This window comes from Sciurus vulgaris (genome assembly GCF_902686455.1).
Source record: "Sciurus vulgaris genome assembly, chromosome: X".
Lineage (NCBI taxonomy): Eukaryota > Metazoa > Chordata > Mammalia > Rodentia > Sciuridae > Sciurus > Sciurus vulgaris.
The window spans coordinates 48,501,818-48,515,843 of NC_136471.1; the positions used below are offsets into that span (position 1 = coordinate 48,501,818).

Here is a 14,026-nt window from a genome sequence, read left to right on the forward strand (position 1 = left end):
AGGTTTAATAGAAGCCCGAGACAAACAATATGAATGACTCACCAATATAATATTGGTCAAAAGAAACCTGGCACAAAACAGGATACACAGTATGATGTTCGTTATATAAAGTTCAAAATCAGACGAAACTAACCAATGGCTTTAGATGTTTAGGATGGGCCAGTGGTGAGTGAAAAGGATCAAGAATGGCTTCTTGATTTGAATATAATATTATGTTTTGTGATCCTGTTCCTTTTTATTTATTTATTGGTTCTTTTTAGTTACATATGACAGCAGAATCTGTTTTGAAAAGTATGAGATATATCTTATTCTAGAGTTTCATTAGTATGGATGTACATGATGGTGGGATTCACTGTGTTTTTTCATATATGTACATGGGAAATTGTTAAATTTATTCTATCCTTTGCTTATTCCCTTTCCTGACCCACCATTTCCCATTGTCTAATCTATTGCATTTCTGTTCTTTCTCATGACCCCTCCCCCACCTTATTGTGGTTTAGTTTCCACATTCCTGATTACAGAGATGTATTCATTTTGTGAAATATGATTGAGCTATACTACTATGATTTGACCACTTTTCTGTGTGTATTTTACACTTCAATAAAATTTATTCCAAAAATCCCTATAAAAAGAAATCTCTACTATGTTTGTGATATTTTATTGGTATGTTATTTTGTGTTGAGGATCCTAGAAACTTGAACTCAAATAGCTAACATTGAATGACAGGTATTTAAAATTTCTAGTACTTATACAGCATATGAACTAAGAGAATTACTGTTAAGTTCTGGAGACACCTAAAGGAATGAAAAAAACCTATGCGGAGGACACACTTGCAAAGTGTTAATGTTTACTTCCTTTCCCTTTGTTTTTCTCCTCCTACCCCTATTCCAGCAGGAAATTTAGGAGTTTGTGGTAGGGCTAGAAGCAGAAATGCTTTTAATTGTTAAATCATCCTTTTCTCTATTCCTCACTGAATAAATTAAGATAGGTTATCTCTGGACAGCAAGGGAAAACCTTGAATTCTTAGCAAAGATCTCCTAACCTGCAATGTGGGATTAAAGAGTAGGGTCACATGATCCAAAGACAATGCTAGAAAGTACAGTGTTTATCTCATTCCTAAAGTATGTGGTGAGATAATTATTGCAGGAGAATTCACAGGATTTGGTACTAGATAAACCCATCAGTAGTGACTAAGATCAGTTTGGTAGGAATGAGTCTCAAACAGTTTCATTTAAAAACCTTCTCTGATGTCTTCAAGCCCTATCATTTGGAAGCAATTGTGCTTCCCTCCAGTTTTCCATAGCATCTCATTTGTTGCTATAAAAGATAAAATGTACTTTATTTTGGGTGGCTAAGATGTATTTTCTACTCCCATGTCATGTGAATACGTGTTACACTAGTGCAAGCTTGTGTCTTTCATGCATACACTTATGTGTATGAGAAGTAATATGTGAATGAGTGTTTCAGATTATAACCTTTGAGGATTTAAATAGATAAGCCAAACCAATCATGATTAAAATTCCTATACAGATAAAATATTAGTGCATTTATGTTGATAATTATGTTCTTATATATTAATATACTTATTTTATTATTACACTGATAATAATGTATATAAATTTTGTCATTCTGCTCTTATTCCTGTAGAGCATATGGTATAAAGAAGGATTCTGCACAACATATTCTGATGACTGAGAATAATGTATGGTGTTACCCTATTACACAGATGAGAATATTGATGTGAGAGAGACTTAGCCAAACTGTGAGAGTCAGTGATGATTCAGGCACTAATATAAAGACGTTTTGACTCCTGTAGTGCGTTGACCAGTAGCTCAATTATGATTGATTCTTTCATAAGACCTTCTCATACAGGGTTTTTTTTATCTTTCAGGGCTCAAAGTTATTTATAGACGTGCAATTCACTCATTTTTCTGATATTAACCTAAAGCAAAAATGCAAATCGGACAGGAAAACACAATTATTAAATGGTAAGAGCACTCAGCAGGCCTTCCAGGAAAATCACAAGAGTGGTTTCTATTTTGGGTCTGCTACTCTTTCAGCTACTAATTGCTTTTGCCTCTCTGAGCTTCAGATTCATTGTCTACAAACTGAAGTTGGTGGGCTGGGTAATCACTAAGATCATTACATCTCTTACAATAATAAAGAAGATGAAGGACTTGGATATTAAGGCTTTTTTTTATCTATAAGGTAAGTGAAAATTGTCTGGTAATAATAGATAGGAACCTTCTTCACCATGTATTTGATGAGACTTAAGGCTGACCTAATGAACTCTCACATATGACTCCAATGTTAGTCACAGATATTTTAATCATGTAGATAGTTATACCCTAATCATCCACCTGTAGAGAAAAATGGAGTCTTGTTTAAGAGTGCTTTCAAAAAGTGAAATCAGTGCAAGGAGTAAACAACTTACATGAGAAACTTAGTGGTCTGGCAGTGCCCCCGTTCAAGGACAGGATCTGGAGACCAAACGTACTGATGGCTCTGAGCCCAGTGGCTCCAGACAACAACTTTATATGTTTATTCCAGTGTATTTAAGAGAGAGGAGAAGAACTCAAAGGTGACAAGACTGCTTTCTTTGTTTATGTATGCTGCGAAATGCCTGTGATGTCTCTCTGGTGCTGAGTTGGTATGCTACCTGGGATGGTTTTCCTTTTGTATATACTTTATATGTCTTAATAAATATTATCTTTTCCTATATGGCTTGTGGTGGTACATTCAGCGGATCAACCCATATAAATTATAAGTCTGTGCACAGCCACGGGAAATACATTCCTGGACACCACCAAATCCCAATGTTAAAATAGGGTATGAAGTGACGGGGGAAGTGATATCAGCTCTATGCCCTCGATGACAACTGCTGTACTGGGCACTTTAAATATGTTGTTTCCTTAGCTACTTACAATAATTCACTAATGTAAGAATCATTGCTCACACTTTATAAATGAGGAATGAGGCACAAATAGTTTAAGATCATTTTTAAGATAACTAATATAAGGCATAATAAGAATTCCAGCTCACATTTGCCTGACGCACAAGCAGGTCACCACCACTGAGCTATATCACCGACCCACTTCCTCTCTTTACCAATCTTTCTCACAGATTGCATAAAACTAAAACAATTATATGAGTGTTTTTATTCAAGATGATATGATCATCCTGCTTTAATATGTAGAAAAACACTTCATATGTAGTTTTGACTTTATCACACAGAGTATTAAAAGTACATATTCTCAAGTGTTGAGATCTAATAAAAGGAATTGAATTTACACTGCTTCATAAAGGACATTTGCAAATGAAACTTTATTCCTTACTCTCTTCCTCTCTTTCTTTTTCTTACTGTCAGACTGTGCAGGTGAAGAATTTAATTAACACTATTACAATTTGGTGCCACAGCCTTGATTCATGTTCATGTATCTTTTATACTGTGTTGAAATTTACATCAATGATGCAAATATGATAGTGGTTAAAAAATCATTGCCAATAAATTTGGCAACTTTTATAAAATGAAAAAAAAATCCCTGGAAAATAAAGCTAAACAGATGGGTTCAAGAAGAAATAGAAATTGGAACAATCCCATATTTATTAAAGAAATTGAATCCACAACTAAAATCTATCCAAAAACTAAATCTCCAAGACCAGATGGCTTCACTAGTGAATTCTTCCAAACATTTTAAGATGAAATTACACAAATAATACACAAATTCTTTAAGATGCAGAAAACAGAAAATGATTATCAATTTAAAATTGCTTCATGAACCTGATTATTCTTTTTCTTTATTTTGTTTTCAATGAATAGAGACACTTCATTGGATATTTATTTCTCAATATGAGTTTGCCCCAATTTATTTACTGCTCTGTGATGTGTGTGTGTGTGTGTGTGTGTGTGTGTGTGTGTGTTCACACATGTGCATGGTTTAACTAGTTCCATAAAGAGCAAGATAGAGCTCAAAGTTAGCTTCTCTGATGACCACATACAATATTGAGCACAAAAATCCAATGGTGAAACTGGATTTTAGAATGAAATACACATTTAAATTGCCTTTTTTTCTGGTCACTTTTTAAAAATATATCTATTAATATATGTAAATTGTACAAATTAAAGGGATCAACTGTGATATTCCCATACATGCATACATTGTGCATTGATCATGCCCATCCATGCTACTTCTGCCCTCTATCCCTCTCCTCCAAGCATCCTTCTCAGTTCCAAAAGTCCCTCTTAAATATTTTCTGTCCCACATCCCTTCTACACTTTCCTGTCTCTGGTGATAACAATTCTATCCCATACTTCTACAAGATTGACCTATTGTTTTCCATAAGTGAATGAAACATTTTGGTATTTGTCTTTCCGTCTCTTCCTTGTTTCACTCAATATAATATTCTCCAGTTCCATTCATGTTGCTGCAAACAGTAGGATTTCATTCTCTTTATAGCTGAGTAGTATTTCATTGTGTAAATATATCACACTTATTAAAATCCATTCATCCACTGAAAGGTATCTAGGTTGACTCCATTTTTTTTGACTGGTGTGAATAGGGCTAGAATAAACATGGGGTGCAGGTATCATTTTGGTATAGATTTCATCTCCTTTGGGTGTATATACTCAGTAAAGGAATTATCAGTAGTGGTAGTTCTATTTTTAGTTTTTTGAGACATCTCTTCATACTGTTTTTCATATTAGATGTACTAATTTACATTCTAACCAACAATGTTTAAGAGTTCCCTTTTTTCCTCAACCTCACCAACAATTGTTATTTCTTGCCTTTTTGATGATATCCATTCTAACTTGGGTTAGAAGATATCTCATTGTGGTTTTGATTTGCATGTCTCTGATGATTAACAAAAACTTAGCATTTTTCATGTATTTCTTAGCCATTTTTATGTCTTCTTTTGAGAAGTATCTGTTTAGTTCTTTAACCCATTTTTCAAATAGAATTTGTGTGGTTTTGGGGGAGATAATCAACTTTTAAAATTCCTTACATATTCTGCATGTCAATCCCTTATTAGACATACCATTTGAAAAATGTTTTCTACCATTCTATAGGCTGTCTCTTAATCTTGTTGATTGTTTCTTTTGCTGTGCACAAGCTTCTTAATTTGATGTAATTCCATTTTTCTATTTTTATTTTTTTTCATCTGTACTTTTGGAGTTTGATCTGAAAAATCATTGCCTATATCAGTATCTTGAAATGTTAGTCCCCTATATTTTCTTGTAGTAAATTCATATATTTTGGTTTAAGATTTAGGTCTTTGATCCATTTTGACTTGATTTTTGTTTATGTTGAAAGAAAGGGATCTAGTTTCATTCTTTGGCATATGCATATCCAATTTTGCCAGCATGATTTATTGAAGAGACTCTCTTCTCTCTGTTGTTTCTTTAAGGTACCTTTGTCAAAAATCAGCTGACTGAGTGTGGATTAATTTCTTGGATCTCTATTCTGTTCTTTGATCTGTTTCTGTAATGATACTGGGACCATGCTGTGTTAGTAACTAGTTAGCAGCATGTTTTAAAGTCAGGTATTGTGATGCCTCTAGTCTTATTTTGATTTGTTTGTTTTTTGCTCAGGATTGCTTTGGAATTTTGGTGGTTCCATATGAATTTTGATGTTTTCCCTATTTCTGTAAAGAATACCATTGAAATTTTGATGGCGATTTCATTGAATCTATACACCAATTTGAGTAGTAGTGGTTGTTTTAACAATAATGATTCTTTCAATCCTTGAACACAGGATATCTTTTGTATTAGTCAGGGTTCTCTAGAGGAACAGGATCAACAGGAAGTTTGATTATAAAAAGAGGATTTATTAGATTGACTTACATGACCAAAAGCTGAATAGTCCAAAATGGCCATCTGCAGGCTAGAGAACTGGAAGAACCAGTAGCTGTGCAGTCCAAGAGGCAGAAGCCCCAGGAACAAAAAGGATAAACAGTGCTACCCTAGTCCAAGACCAAGGCTTCTGGGAACTACCTGGAGAATCACTGGCAGAGCCCACCTTGGAAGAGTAAGGAAGCGAGAGTCTGATATCCTCCAATGATTGAAGTATCAATCAAGAACCCATTTAAGAAGAGTTGAGCTTGCATCTGCATCTGCTTTCTTGTTCTTCCAACTTTTATTCCATCCAAGCCACCATCCTATTGGGTGGTGCTTCCCATGTTTAAGGAGGGTCTCCACTTCAGTTCACTATCCCACATTCCGATCATTCCTAGACAGGCCCTCATTGACACACCCAGAAGCCTCTTAATTATTGGCATCTCTTAATCTAATCAAGTTGACAATTCAACTTAATTACATCTTTTTTGTTGTGTTTGTATTCTTTCCATTCTTCATGTTGATTTATATTTTTATTCTATTTTGGTCTAAGATCACATATGATACAATTTATATTTCATGTGCTGAAGAAAAGTATGTATTCTTTTAAAAATATTTTTAGTTATAGATGGACACAATACCTTTATTTTATTTGTTTATTTTTTTATGTGGTGCTGAGGATCAAATACAGTACTTCACACAAGCTAGGCAAGTGGTCTATCACTGAGCCACATCCATAGTCCCAAAAAGAATATGTATTCAGTTGCTGTTGGATGAAACGTTCTGTGAATATCTATTAGGTCCATTTGTTTAAATCAGATGTTCCCTAATCCATTTTGAGATGATATTTCTGCAGGGTGAGAGAGAGTTATCTGGTGTCAATTTTCCTCAAGTGAATATCCAGTTTTTCCAGAAACTTTTGTTACAGAGGCAGCATTTTCTACAACATATGTTTTTGTACTTTTATTGAGGGTCAGATGGTTGTAGTTATGTCTGGTTCAAGTCAGATGTTTCTTTGTTGATATTGTGTTTGGATGATCTGTCTACTGAGGAAAGTGAGATGTAATTTTGTTGGAATTTGTTTCTCAATTTTTATTCTTTTAAAATATTTTTTAGTTGTCAATGGATCTCTAATTTAATTTATTTATTTATACGTGGTGCTGAGGATTGAATCCAGTACCTCACACATGCCAGGTAAGTGCTCTACCACTGAACCACAACTCCAGTCCCTCAATTTAGATTAAATAATATTTGCTTGATATATTTGGGTAATCCCATATCAGGGGCAAATATGTTTACAATTGTTATGTCTTCTTGTTGAATTCATCATTTATCAATATATAATGATATATTTTTTTGAGTATAGCTACTCCTGCTTGTTTTTGTATTAGTGCATTATAATTATACAGAATAATAATTTTATTATGGCATATTAATATATCCAAATAAGTTATTATTCCTTCCTTATACACCTTTGGGTTTAGTTTTCCTACTTTTTCTAGTTTCTAAAGGTATACATTTACTTAATAATTTGAGATATTTCTTTCCTTTATATTGTATATATTCACATAAAAATTTTTATTCTGAGCGTTGCTTTTACTGCACCCTGTATATTCTATTGGTTTGAGTTCATTTTCATTCATTTCAAAGTATTTTCAAACCCCCCTGCTTTTTTTTTTTTAAATAGATGGATACAATGCCTTTTATTTATTTTTATGTGGTGCTGAGGATTGAACCAACTCCCTTATACATGTGAGGCAAGCGCTCTACCACTGAGCCATTACCCTAGCCCTAATCCCCCTGATTTTTCCTTTAACTTATTGGTTGTTAAATTTCTTAATCATTTATTTTTCCTTCTGTTATTGATTTCTTTCTTATGTCCATTGTGGATGAAGGAAATTCAAGTTATTTCAGTCTTTTTAAAATTTATTTAGACTTGTTTTCTCATCTAACATATATTCTATCCTGGAGAATAGTCCATGCGTAGTTAAGAAGAATATATTCTGCTATTGTTGGATGTGGTGTTTATTTGAGTCTCTGTTGTTAGGTATGTGTGTTTTTGGGATCACTTTACCTTCTTGGTGAACATACACCTTCATTTATAAATAATATCTTTGCTTCTTGTAACAATATTTAACATGATGGTAATTTTGTCTGATATAGTCATAGACACTACTGTCCTCTTTTGGTACTCTTTGCTTGACATAATTTTTAAAAATCGTTTTACTTTTGACCTAATTTTGTCATTTGATATAAATTAAATTTCTTGTATACAAAGTAGAGATGGAGCATATATTTTCATTCTGCCAACCTCTTCCTTTAGATGGAGAATTTAATATAGTCATGTTTATATTTTACATAATTAGTAATGTAAATGGACCGTTTTGTGTTTCTTCCAAATATCTGTTATATCTTTTTAAAAATTATTTTTCTCCATTGCTGCTTTCATTTGTGTTTAACTTATTATGTATAATATGTTTTTGATTCTCATTTCCCCTTCTTATAATTTTTAGTTATTTCATTAGTGATTTCTTTGAAAATTAAAATATTAATCTTACAAACAACTGAATTTATATTAGAATCTGAATTGATATATCTTTGTTCTTTCTCCCTTATGTGGTTGTCATCAAAAACATCTTTATTCATAGTGTGAATATTAACATACCTTTATAATTTTTGCTTGTATGTTTGCTTTTTAAGTCATTTAGAGAAAAAGACGATTTACAAACAAAAATGCAATATGATTGGCTTTTATGTTTACCTATATAGTTATCTTTATCATTATAATTTTATCTCTTCATGTGAGTTTATCTCCTTTTGACCTTTTATTTCAGCTTTGAGGAATCTTTGGCATTTTTCTAGGGCAAATTAGAACCAGATGTTACAGTATCTGTTGCAAATTTTAAAGTATATTTATTTTTCACAATTGCCATTGTTTATTGACTTGTGTTATATGGAAAATATTTCAATTTGAAGCAAATGAAATCTTTAATGATGATTAAAAGAACAATAGTATAACTTTTAGCAGTAGAAAATTCTCATCTACCATGTAAGGGTTACTTAGATTAGTGAAAAAAATTGTTTCTTGCATAAGCAGTATTCCACTTAGAAGCTATTCACAGCTTAGTAATCTTGAAAAAACATTTATTGTATTTTTTGAGGTGCTGGAGAATCAATGCCAGAGCTTCACACATGCTAGGCAAGTGCTCTGCCATTGAGTGACACCCCCAGCTCTTATCTTATTCTTTCTTTCTTTCTTTCTTTCTTTCTTTCTTTCTTTCTTTCTTTCTTTCTTTCTTTCTGTACTGGGGATTGAACTGAGGGATATTCTACCACTGAGCTAATTTTCCAGCCCTTTTTATTTTATTATTTTAAAATTTTGAGACAGGGTTTTCCTAAGTTGCTGAGGGTCTTGCTAAATTGCTGAGGCAGGTCTTCAATTTGCAATTCTCCTATTTTAGCCTCCCAAGTCACTGGGATTCTAGGTGTATGCTACCATGCCTGGCTTCTTATTCTTATTATTCTTCCTTGAGTTGGTAAACTTGCCCTTCACATACACATTTGCATAGTAAAATCCAGTAGGAATATTTACCAAATTTACTAACTTGCTGCAGTGTACATGTCTATTTTAAAATATTTTAAACAATCATTAAAGATAATGACAATATGGAAAAGCATAATTTGAATGGCATTAAAAATGAAAGAAAAAAAATTCAGTTGTCTATAAGTGTAATATTTCAATCTCCAAAGACATCACTAATAAAATAGCTAAAGAAAATTAAGAGTTTAAGATAATAATTAATTAAACTGAGCAAAAGTTATCCAGATTTGACTAATTTTCAGAATTGCTTGAAACCTTACTGACAAATGCATACTTCCACATAAGGGGGAAGGAACAGAGATATATCAGTTCAGATTCTACCTTATTAATGTTTGTGTCATATAAAAATCTTAAAGTAGGCTAAAGTTAATCATATTGAAACAATATATAAAACAAGTTATGTATGTGATGAACTAGGAATTAAAGAAATGTTTATTAGGCAAACTAATAAGCAGAACTTTTATACTCTCTGAGTTTTTCTAACTTAACCAATTTGGACAATTGCCTGGGGTGACTCTTTAGGTTCCCCTGCCATACCTCAGACCTATTAAATCAGGTATTCAAGAAAAGGAATATGTATACTTGTTTTTAAAATTGCTTTCTGTATGTACTTTTTGCAGTTATTTAATATACTTATTGAAAATTTTCATAAAGCAATAATAAAGTGGGAAACCAGAAGTATCACTAGTCCTTCTGAATTTCATAATTATGAATTAATGTAAAAATGAAGAATTCTCCTAACAATGAGGATTCTGATAATGATTTGAAACATGTGCCTGAATGTTTGATTTGCACCCTTATGAATCTCTGGGACAACATGTTTCAAAAACACTATGAGTTCATTGCTTCAATGAAGAAAGAGAAGTACTATGTGATAAAGAAAAGAAAGAAGTTAAATCAGTCAGGTGTGTGTCCTGAAGCAGGCAAGGCCAGAGATTCACAGCAGGTCTGGACCAACAGAGCACCCAGGCTGGGAAGCTTGATCTGGGGAGTGGAAGGAGGAAGGTAAGAGGAGGTCAAAATTTCATTCTCTCTTGCCCTCCTCAGAAATATCCATGAGATACTCCAGAGTAACAGGTGCCTTCTATGGCAGCTCTTGGCATGTCTGTCACTTTGTAAACTGAAAAAGGAAAACATTATTTGAGTATTTTAACCTTCTCCTAACAGAATTTAATTTAAATAATTGTCGGAAGAGAAATCTGCATAATACTAATATTCCTCAAGTCCTGAATCTTTGAGGGAAGAGTTATGCATTGCACTTTATGTGCATATGGTTTCAAATACCACTGCCTGATGAAGCATGAAAAATTGAGTTGATGAGAAAATAACCAACTAATACAATTTCAAGCAGTATGCTTATAAATGAAATTAGATTCTTTACCTTAGCATGAATAAAAATTAACAAATTGGGGGACAAATCATTGAATCATGTAGTTTCAGCTAATGAAATAAACTGATAAATGAAATCTACTTTCCTCAGAATACCCCATGAGTCAATCTTCTGTTCTTTAAAATGTGTGAATGCACCTGAAATTTGGGAAATATACCTACATGTATTCTTTCTTTATGTCAATTAACTCAAAAGAGAAACATGCTGAAAGATTTTGTGTTTATAGAAATGATGTACATTTTAAAATCCAAGAAACTAGTCATAAGAGAAGCAGTAAGATAAAATGTATATGTGTATATATCCATTAGTCCTTCCATCTTTCAGAATTGCTTGAAGAAGGCCTAAATGTCCTTGTGATGTGGTTATCTTTGTAATATGAAAGGGGAATGAGTCAGTTGTGGCAGGCGGGACCTGGGGCCCAGGGTTATGCCACATGCATCCAAGATGGCGACTGGCAGAGAGCCAAACGGCGTGCTGAATGCGCCTTGAGAAAAACAGGAAGCATTTACCATTGGCTGTATGATAATTAGTTCAGCCGCCTAGCGCATGGACAGATATATCTTACATGTATGCTTGAGCTCGTGATTGCTTGACCTTTAATAGGATTGGATGGACATATCTGCTTACAATTGCATATGCATGAAACTGCTTATATATTGAGGGTGTTATCTGAATAAAGCAGAAGCTGGAAGCTGCTTCATGAACCTCTTAAGTGTACGTGTCATTTGTCCCGCTGGTCAGTGGCAATCAGCAGTCAGTATTCAAGATTTTTTTCTATGTGCCAGGGTCATTTTGTTTCTTTAGCTAAAGAGTGCAGTAAATATTACATGACTTCATAAAAGCTTTAGGGGGAAAGCATGGGATCACAGAAGTAAAGGGACAGAGTAAAAGTGGGTCTTATTAGTTCAAGAAAAGCCTTAAGACATAGCTAATTTTTCCTGTGTGATTTACAAAAATTTCTCCAGATTTCCTGTCATGGTCCACGGGACATTTAATAAAGAAAAAAAAGGTGCTATATATTGGTACCTATATTGTTTTTAAAAAATTGACATTCAGCTACACTAAGTAAAAATGATATATGACTCAAGTAATTTAAAACCAGAAACAAAAGAGAACACATTAAAACATACCACAGAAATACAAAGGATCATAAGAGACTACTGTAAACAATTTCATGCCAAAAGCTCATGTAACCTAGAAAAATGGATAAATTACTAGAAATTTACAACCAACCAAGATTGAGTCATGAAGAAAGAGAAAATCTGAGTAGATCTATAACTGAAAAGAAGATTGAATGTGTAATCAATAAATCTTCTAACAAGCCATCTTTAATAGCTCCAAAAGTAAAATACTTAGAAAAAATATAACAAATGTGAAATATATCTATGTTGAACACTATGATGCATTGATGAAAGAAAATGAAGACAAATGAAAACAAAAATCTGTGCTCTTGGATTGGAAGAAGTAATATTGCTTAAGTATCCACACTGCACACAAGCAGTCTGTAGAGCCAATGCCGTCCCTATCATAATACCAAAGACTTTCTTCACTGAAATAGAAAATAAACCCTGAAGTTTGAATTGAACCACAGAAGACCCCAAATAGCCTAACCAAACTTGAGCAAAGATAACAAAGTTCGACACATCACACTACATGAATTCAAATTATACCACAAAGCTAAAGTAACTGATATTGCATGGTACTGGCATTAAAACAGACGTATAGACCAATGGAACATAAATAAACCTGTGCATTTACAGCCTACTGGTTTTTAACAAAATTGCCAAGAACACACAGTGAGAGAAGGGAAGTTTCTTCAATAAACGATATTTTCAAAAACTGGATACCCACATGCAGAAGAATTAAATTAGATCCTAGTCTCACACCATATACAAAAATCAACTGAAAATCAAAGATTCAAATGAAATGTGAAACTACAAAACTTCTATAAGGAAACAAAGGGAAGGCTCTATGACATCAGACTGGCAATGATTTTTTGGACAAGATTCCAAAAATCACAGGCAACAAAACAAAATAAATAAATGGGATTATGTCAAACTAAGAAGCTTCTGCACAGCAAAGGAAACAAGGAACAGAGTAAATAGACAACCTAGAAAATGAGAGAACATTCTTTTTTTTTTACTTATTTATTGGTTCGTTTTAGTTATACATGGTAGGAGAATCCACTTTGATATAATTATACAATCATGGAATATATCTTATTCTAGTTAGGATCTCACTCTTATGGATGTACGTGGTGGTGGGATTCACTGTTGTTTTCATATATGTACATGAGAAAATTATGACAGATTCATTCCACTGTCTTTCCTTTTCCTGTCTCCCTTCCCTTCCCTCCATTTCCCATTGTCCAATCTACTGCACTTCTGTTCTTCTACTCTGCCCCCCACTTATTGTGGGGATACACATATCAGAGAAAACATTCAACCTTTGAGTTTTTTGGGGACTGACTTATTTTACTTAGCCTGATAGTCTCAAGATCCATCCATTTACTGCAAATGTCATAAAGTCATTCTTTTGTATGACTGAGTAATACTCCATTTTATACATACAACATTTTATTTATCCATTCATCTGTTGAAGGTCACCTAGATTGACTCCATAGCTTAGCTATTGTGAATTGAGCTGCTATAAACATTGATACTTTCAATTATATGTATCTGACAAGAGGTTAATGTCCAAAATATATATGGAGCACAAACAATATAAGAGCAAGAAAACAATTAAAATGGGAAATGAACTTTAATAGACATTTCCCCATGAAAGCATACAAATGACCAACAGGAATATTAAGAAGGTGCTCAGAAGCACTCACTAATCATCATACCTGTTAAGATGGCTGTTATCAAAGTGAGGAAAGACAAGTGCTGGTGAGCATGTATAAATAAGGAAACCTTCATGCACTGTTCATTGGAATGTAAATTGGTACAGCCATCATGGAAGTTCCTAAAAAAAGTTAAAAATAAAAGTACCATAGGATCCAGCAACCTCATCCCTGGGTATATATCCAAAGGAAATGAAATTAGTATTTCCAAGAGATATATACACCCCAAGTTCATTATAGTATTATTCATAATAGCGAAGACATGTCTATTGATGGATTAATGAATTAAAATGTGGAAGTGTGATATAAATATATATATTTATGCACACACACACACACACACACACATATATATATATA

The 14,026-nt window shown here is 33.3% G+C and overlaps 1 long non-coding RNA gene across 3 annotated transcripts in view; it reads left to right on the forward strand.

The window, feature by feature from the left end:
* Positions 1-14,026, forward strand: part of LOC306651853 — a 66,467-nt gene that overhangs the window by 36,620 nt on the left and 15,821 nt on the right. Inside the window, exon 6 of one of the 3 annotated variants that reach the window (XR_013761220.1) lies at positions 5,882-6,026. The exons of the other annotated variants lie outside the window; for them this stretch is intronic. This is a non-coding gene — a long non-coding RNA (uncharacterized lncRNA). The remainder of the gene's footprint in view (positions 1-5,881; positions 6,027-14,026) is intronic. 3 annotated transcript variants of the gene reach the window in all.